Source organism: Dermacentor silvarum, chromosome 1 (genome assembly GCF_013339745.2).
Source record: "Dermacentor silvarum isolate Dsil-2018 chromosome 1, BIME_Dsil_1.4, whole genome shotgun sequence".
Lineage (NCBI taxonomy): Eukaryota > Metazoa > Arthropoda > Arachnida > Ixodida > Ixodidae > Dermacentor > Dermacentor silvarum.
Window position 1 is genome coordinate 423,114,117 of NC_051154.1, and position 9,027 is coordinate 423,123,143.

At 45.3% G+C, this 9,027-nt stretch overlaps 1 non-coding gene across 1 annotated transcript; it reads left to right on the forward strand.

Moving 5' to 3' along the window:
• Nucleotides 1-6,682: 6,682 nt before the first annotated feature.
• Nucleotides 6,683-6,755, forward strand: Trnar-ccg (transfer RNA arginine (anticodon CCG)). Its single transcript has one exon. It is a non-coding gene; the product is annotated as a tRNA-Arg (tRNA).
• The last annotated feature ends 2,272 nt before the right edge of the window (nt 6,756-9,027 follow it).

Here is a 9,027-nt window from a genome sequence, read left to right on the forward strand (position 1 = left end):
AACTTTACTAGACCATCATAAAGAGTCCGTAACGGGATCTTTAAGGTAACCGGGGAGCCGCTGAGCGAGCGCAGGGAGTAAGTTGTACTCATTCATTTCCAGTTATTCAACAAGTATGCCCCGCTTTTAGTCAGCCTATACGAATTCGTTTTCTCGATTCAGGCGACGCAATTCATCATTTAATTGTACAACCTCACCATGTTTGCATCGCGTTTGAACAATCTGCGGTGACGTATATAGTCTTTGACGCAGACTTTGGTGACGTGCTCTTCCTGTATTTTATCACTGCCGTGGTGCGCCAGATACAATCACCTTTCCGTTGCTTCTCATTTCGAACTCCATCGTCGACCTGCAGTCGAGTTGTGAACGGCATTACATGTGTCAAATAATGTAAATAAGTTTTCGTCATTTTTTGTTTCTTTTTACCAACCGGGTACCACACAAGGCTTATATATTTCGTTTTGTTTAGATATGAGAACATACACGATATTCGATACGGTATTCGTTTTCTCGTGAATATTCGTGTACAATTCGGTTCGTAAATATCGCCATTCGTGAAAATGGGATGTCGTGGCAACGAGGCGGCGGAATACAATAGTTAATTGTCAAGCCTAAGCCTGCTTTTAACGATGGCACGTTGTTATCGCATGAATACGAATCAAGAATTCATCTAGTTGCACGATTCTGAACCTACTACACTGCGCTGATGACAAGTATTAGGTGTGCACTCCTGGTTGAAGCGACGTGCTCAACTTTCAGTATAACGAATGATTTGCGATGTAGCCGACTGATTCAGAGTGTTGCGGATCGAGCACGGCTTAGGTGGCATTTTAAGAATCCCAAGGACGCGTTCGCCGGTGAAATTACGCATACGTTAGCCGCGTGAGCCCGGCCGAGACAGATCGTCGGACAAGCATTACGCCTGGACATTTGCACGTTTCAACTGATTGGTCTGGTACGCTTGCAATCGGCCAGGAAGGGGCTTACGACAGCGGTAAACGGAGACACCTTTATATTTATCAAAAGTCAGGGTCATTTGCCAGGAATTGCACCAGTCTTGCGCTTTATTTCTTGCACAGTGTAGTGGACAGCGCCTATCCAAAAAGGAAAGCAAAAAAAAAAAAAAAAAATTTCTCTCTCTTTCCTCCATCCAACCGCGCAGCTGCCGCCACCCTTCCTGTCACGTGTCTCTTACGTCACGCCACTCTGTTGCCGTTCACATCACAGCTCTGCCGTTCCCATTCCTTATTCTATGGTTGTGGCCCGCCAACGCCTTTGAGTATACGCAAGGCTCCGGAATCGGCCCACGTTATAAACCCAGGTATACAACGCCGACGGTTCAGTTTTGATCTGCGTCATGTATGCTATCGAATTACAATAGGTGTGCTGTGCCGCGGGTATTTTCGATGTCATCAGGAAAATACGTGGTGCACAGGAGCAGCTGTGATAAGCTGCTTAGAAGTGAGTGCTATAATTTTCGTGTTCGCGGGTGCAGTTTGATTGTAGGGGTTGGTAATATCAATTAATCGATTAAAAGTATCCTGCAAGACGATTAATCTTCATCGATGCCCACCTTTCATTTAATCGACTTAATCGATTAGACATGTTCGATTAATCGTTTTCGACATTTTGACGCGAGTCGCGCGAAAAGTTTGAAATCGTACTAGAATATAGCGAAGCACGAGCAGTGACTGTTCGGCTGTGGTAGAGCGACTGTCGACTGTTTTTTTTTTCCGAGTCCCGAGCACGGTGTGATGCCGAGCCGAGCACTTCTCTCTTCCTCCATACCGCACACGCCACCACGCCACTCCCGATGCCGGAGGCTTGAAATGCCCTCGCAATTCAATGCACACTATAGCAACCCCGTCGTTGATCGTCGCGTCAATCCCAGTCCACTAAAGACGTGGCACAGCATTCGCGCCGGTTTGGGGCATGTATTTGACATAGCGATGGACATGGCGATGTCGATTCCAGCAAATCTATAGCGTCCGAGCATCCATTCTCGCATGCTGGTTCTGTGGCCAGTCAAAGAAGGTGTCGATTTCACCCATACATCCCAGCGAATTGACATTCCTTCGCTCTGTAGAAAAGAGCGTGTGGCTTAAAATCCTATACCAGCTATTTAATTTTCCCCCTGCGCATACTGCAATTTCTTGCAAATATTATTTGGACGTCATCTTTCATTTTTGCCATTTTTCTTATTTCCTTTTTAACTATATTGTACAGGGATTCACTAATGTCATTTATCTCGTTTAATACTGCTCTAAGTGCCATTTTATAACGTATACTGTTTATATTTTCAAAGGCCACTTGTAACAACTCTATTTAGTCTTTAACAAATTAAAGATTATTCTTCATCAAACTTTGTACACTTGTATTTCTAACTTGGTTCCACCTCTCAAACGTTAAAATAGTGTCCTACAAAACCAGACAACTGTGTTTCAACTTATTAAAGTGCCCGGCCAAAATTTCGATTTATCAATTAATTAATGAAAAACCCTACACCGAAAGCGATTAATCGATTAAAGGCTAAAATTATGAATAATTAATCGTTAATCGAATAAAAAAATTAATCGACCATCTCTATGTTCTCTGTTTGATGGGTTCGTCCTGCTGGTACTATCATTTTTGGCAAGCAGCCTACAAACCACGTCATACAGTACAAAGTACATGTGAAACGAAGATTGAGGACTTCCGCCGAGGCGGTGGCCGCGCGCTCTGTTGCTCACCACCGCACTGCACCAATTTACACTAAAGCCCCTCCGTTCACGTGCCATGTGTATGGAGAAGCTTTATATTTAACTTATTTGTATATATAATATATATATATATATATATATATATATATATATATATATATATATATATATATATATATATATGCCTGCACTCATGTGGCCTGCACTGTGTTTAGTGTACGGTACAGTGGTAGTGGCAAAGCACCTGGCGTTGCGCGTATGAAGCCTATCCAGAAACAGCCTTCTATAGTAGCAGTTGGCACCAAAGGCACGCGGACCGCGCAGGGTTGTGTTACTCCGCCAGCCAATCACAGAAGCAATCAAAATAGTCGTCATGCGACCTTTTCAAAACGGCGTCGCACTTGATACGACTGTACTTGGCGTACTTGTACAGGCGCGGTCATTGCTAGCGGGAACACGGGAGCCCGTGGCCTCCTCCATTGAGAGCCCCACCACCGGCGCCTCACAGAGACTGGCGGCGCAGGCGCAATCATAGCGATTGGCGAAAAGCCTGGAAAGTTGTGAGGTAGGGCGAGTCGTCTGTCAAGGCTACGCGAGGCGCTGGTGGTGGCGCTCCGCAGAGCGATGCCACAGGCTCCCGTGTTCCCGCTAGCAGTGACCGCACCTGTACGTTCCACTATAATACACGAGTGAAAACGTATAAAATTACGCGCCTATAATTTTATTTTTGTGGTTACCGCCTTATTTAGGCGACAGGGAAAGTTCGAAGTGCGAACTCTTTGCAGCCTCGCGGAGGAACAGTGGCTGGCGGTTATGAGAGCGTGGACGGGGCTTCACTGCAAACTTAAGTTGTATCCGACTATAGACGTTTTCACGAGGGCGCTTCCGACGGTCTGGCGTGGAGAGTATGTGTCAGTGTTGCCTGTTCGGTCTGGACTGTGAGCTTGCCTTGCGCTCGCATTGCGGAGTGGTAGCTTTCCTTCGATGTTTCCGTTTATTTTTGTCACGAATGACTTACGCTCGTAAATAATGGCATATATACTCATCAAAAGGCTACAGGCCAGCACTGTGCAGTTTATGGGTGCACAAACAACCAGCGGAAAATAACGATTTTGAGGAGTATAGTGTGTCCACAACACAGCACTCCGCGAGACCACTGCCGATGTGATATGTTCGGTTTCCTGCATCATCTGAGGACTTGGCATTTCAGTCTAAGGTGAACCAATGCACACATCAGTAAAATAACGCATTTTGGTAAACCTTTTTCGGCACATGTCCCAATAGGTTGCGATAATTGTCAGCTCTTCGATGCAATATTTTCTCGTATGTAGTGGCAGACGCTACATTTGTTATTCTTTCAAACACGACTTCATTCCACTGCCAAATACGGGGGCCACACGGCGCACTTTTTATCGTGATCGAGGCCGATCTGGGTCGAATTTCTTGGTCGCGATTGGCTTATTTGCTCAATCTGCGGAAGGGAGCCAATCGCGGTCGAACATTCTGATCCAGATCGGTCTCGATCGCTATCAAAATGGCCGTGTGACACCGGTATAACACAAATTGAAGCACTCTGCGAGAGAACTAGTCGGTAAATACAATTCGCAACAATCTGGAAAAATCGTGTCCTATGGAAGATGTATGCAGACCCTGTGTCCACCAAAACATTGTCTCTGCGTTCACGCACCTGCGCGGCCCTGCCCATAAAGTTAATAATTTCAACAGTGTGGTGCTGCATCGAGCTCACCCATCTTTGAGCGTTGTCTATGTGCTTGGGCAGCAAGAGAATGCAAAAACGAACGTGTCAACCTCATCAGCGCGGCCTAGCGCAAGTGCTAGATTTCGGGTACCGTAATTCGCTAACTGTGCATGGAGTAGAAACGCGCTTAATGAGCCCGCGCAAGTTAGAACGTAAAAAATGGTATTCGCCATGGGTACGCGCGGACAATAGCATCATACTTTCAAGAATTACAGTAACGAAAAAAATAAGTTATTCGCACAGTCGATCAAGTGAAATACTTACGTGCGTGCAGTGACCGCTTCGCTGACCACTAAGCGCTTTTCACTCACGGTCAGTAGTGGTTTGCAGTCATACGCATATGTATTTACTCGACAATTGTCAAGACTTGACATTACTTTATTATGAACATTGCACAGAAACTAGAGAAAGAGCAGAGATGGCCCTAACGCTGCAATATTATTGGCGTATTTCGCTTCAGAGATAGCGCACATGAACAATTCTTTCCGTACGCGATATCTTCAATACAAACTTCGCGCACGATCTACGTTAACGTTCACCGTGAGCGAAGCTTGTTCCAAATTGAGACATTCGAAAGAAAAGCCATTCCAGGTAAACAAACGTAAAGAATAGGTAAACAAATATATCTTTATAACAAGTCATGTTATAATCCCTATTGGGATTGACAGTATGTATAAATAAATAAATACTAAAAATAAAAATCTAGCACCTGGGCTGTATCAGTTGCGCTGGCATCTGTGATCACTGTCGCGCGTCGGTTCGCTGCAGGTACCGCGCTGCTCGATCGGCGCGCTTATGCTTTGACATTTGGTTATAAGCACACTGCACCGCACCAGATCCAATAAATTTTGCATGATTGAGCTGTTCAGTTGCGTCGGAAGCGTATGGAGTAACCCACCGCATATCTACCAACCACTGACACGCGTCGTCGGGCCGCCGGCGCCTGGTTCTAAGCATTGCCCGACAGCTACGTACGCGCCTGCTTTCGCTAAATGAGGCAACCCTCAAACCGCGAAACCTAATGGTGATCAGATTCAATCGACGATACAGTCACATGTGCCCAGCACTAACAATGAAATATACCGATGATTATCACTTCAGGTCTCGACGAAGCAGACGCGGCTGCCGCCGCTACTGACGACGAAATACCACATCCACTGGCTGGGCTTGCTGTTGCCATGGCACACCACACTGAGCGCTCACGCGAGCACGTGAAACATGTAACAAGTCAAGCCGCACAAGACAAGCGAAACGGAAGAAAACAATCGAAATAATGCGCGGCGAAGATCACACAACCGAAGTGCGGCCGGCCTGCTCTCGCAAGGCGCACAGTCCAAAATGGTGGCATAACATGTTCTGACGCTAGACGTCGCCCGCGTCGGCAAATGGCGCTGCTCAAACGTCGGTTTGTGAAAAGGTCTATAGAGAGAAAATATACTCGGGACAACTTATCATAACAGTGAAGCGAAGGCTTGAGGGGGCGGAGCTTCTGCACAATCATGTTACTCCGCCAATTAAGTAGTGCGGCAGCTAGCAGCGGCTTTTGATGCTCCCAGTTTCGGTTTTCTTTACACGCTGTGTACACAAGTTGCCCGTCTTCACAACATCCGATATAGATCTCTTATGTTTGTGAGAACTACGTTCTCATCACCAAAGGTGTTTTTTTATAAGATATGTCTACAAACGCGCCCCTCAGCTCGGTTGTACGTGAGCCTGCACCCCATTTACTGTACAGAACAGGTGCTCGGAAAGTGCTGCGGGATACGAGAAATAAAAAAGTTAATAAATGCGAGGAATTCTTTTTCAAAGAGCACAATAGCACCTATGTCATGTACGGCTTCTCACAGCATTGCTAACATAATAATGAATCAAGTACAATTTACTTGAGCTAGGGAAATGTGAAAATTATTAATGAAATTAAGGAACGCTTGCTTGGTGCATAAGGAGACTCTGCGCTTCGGCCCCATAGCTTTCCCTGCACTGCCAAGAAAAGTTGTCCGAGTCGTCGCTTGCGTTCACGTTCCCAGCGGGGCTGGCCCTTTTTATGCAACGACAACAAATGTCATCCGTCAGCAAATCCAACAATCTTCCCTAAACGTCAGGACTTTTCCGGCTTGAGAGTAACCGCTTAATGTCATTTCTGTCCACTATCACTATACAAAAAAGCACACAAAAAAACAATTAAAACGAACGAAGTGCTCCAAAACATCCCGGCGGCTACCTCGTCCGCGTGGCCTAATGGATAAGGCGTCTGATTCCGGATCAGAAGATTGCAGGTTCGAGTCCTGTCGCGGACGATTTTTTTTTTTTTTTTCTCTCTCTCTTCTCTTTGCATTTTTTTTTTCTGGGCCAATTTTAATGAAATGTGTTGCATATTGAGAGATAAAGTTAAATTCTAGTGACTGTTGGAAGCCTAATATCGATGTAGGGGCCTGCATTTTTTTATTAAAATTTTCAACAATTGCTAAGTTTACAAAAAATGGAAGCACGAAGTTTACAAATTCGTAGCTCTGCACTTGGAACAGATATAGCAGTTCTGTAAACTGTATTCACTAGAGCATCCAAAGCGGACAAATTTGATATGTCAATTTATATCTTACGTGCATGAGTTACATTGTTTACAAGGGTTTTGTAAAAGTTCTACTCACAAATTAGTGGTGTATTTGAGAGCCATGTATTGACCCTTTACGCGGCGCTTCCGTGGGCTCTGCCATGTCTGATCACGTGGTGACGCGTACATTGCTTGCCTTAGCCGCCTCCGTTGCCTCCGCGTTTACAATGCAAGCGCGTGACGCCGGTGCGGCGCAGCAAACCTCCGTTTCGATGCATATCGTAGACGGTGACTGTGTACACGACACGAAGCTTTGGCCACAGCTTTAGAGGACATGTAAGTGCTTTCAGAGCTCATTACGTCTTGTCCAAACGACGCGAGCAGCGTATACGGTGCTTGTACTAAAAGCGGGGCTAGAAATGTATTCCAAGCTGTCCAATCTTTCCGCTTGAGAATTAAATCGGGATCAGTGTGCTTTGCGTTCTTTATTTGGCAAACATTTTGAACCAGCGGCTTGTCATATTTCTGACTTAGTAAAGTTCCTCGATGCGGCCACTATCTGATTGTTTATTTTCAGCGTAATCACTCGCGGGTGTGCTCTGCTGCGATAAAATTGTTCTTGCTGCGCATGAAGCTTGGAATTTAAATGTTCTGTACTTTGTGGTAGCCCGTAGCAAAGACGTATTATCGCTAGTCCCTCGCTTACTCTGTGGACCGTCACGAAACATTCAGCTTCCAGCATTCGTGTCTTGTCGGTATAGTCGCTGTCACTCATGCTTCGGCACATTGATTCAAGTGTGCGCCTATTCACTCACACGTTGGCGATAGGGTTGTTGTAAGCTTTCGTGCGAGTAAGGATGGATGTGTGTAGATAACGTGCGGGAAACTTACTATGCCAGTAAGTGGCACTACTTCATTTTGTAACGAGCGGTATACTCACTTCCAAGTGCCGACGTTCCGGAGTTGAAGTCCTTTCTTTGGAGGTTAGCTATACAGCGCAGGTGGATGAATTATATTTCTTTATCCTTGAGAAAAGCCGTGCATCGCGAAGGGCGCCAACACAGGCAGTCCTTATGCAGCAGCTGCGACACAGGTTGATTCCATTCATTAATATGTGAATCACTATGTTTGCAGCGAACTACCGCACACGTCTTCCCTTTATCGTTACACATTTTGCAGTATGAATTGGGCACAGTGCATTAGCGCACACCCAGTTGCATTTTCGACAGCTGATCGCACAGTAGCAGGGCAGAAGCAGTAATGGTGTCGTATTCGTGCGCATTCGCTGAGGCAACGTATGGCGCACGGCCGAAAGCGCCATCTCGTTCCTCTATAGCAAACTGCTCCGCGAAAAGGGTCAATAGTATACCAAATCTGTCCACTTTAGATGTATATTAGGTGCAATTTACAGAATTGCGATATCATTTTAATTGCTGAGTTATAGGTTGTAAACTTGATAATTTCGTTTTCTGAAAATGTGCGATTTTTGTAAACTTGTAATAAAAATTGACGACCTGAATAAAAAATTCGAAAGCAACACTCACTAGATTATAACGGTTTCCTTTAAATACAACAAACCTCAGCACATTTGGTGCACTGGTTGCCGAGAAAAACAATTTCTCCTTTATCATGTATTTAGATAGGAAGCCCCGAGCTATGTGCACTACAGGACGAAGGCCTCTCCCGGCGATTTCTAATTACCCGTGTGTTGCGCCATTTGATTCCATTTTACGATTGCGAACTTCCTAATTTCATTACACCACCTATTTATCTGCCATCCTCGACTGCGCTTTCATTACTCTTGGCACCCATTCTGCAACTCTCAATAGACCACCGGTCATCTTCCCACGCACTACAAGACCTGGCCAGTTCTTACTTTTATTTATCTATTTTTGCTTCTAACGTTAATTAGAATATCGGCCAAACCTGTTTGCTCTCAATACACACCGCCATCTTCCTGTGTCTTAATGTTTTGCCTAACATTTTTTCGTCCCATCGCGCGTTGCGTGGTCCTTTAA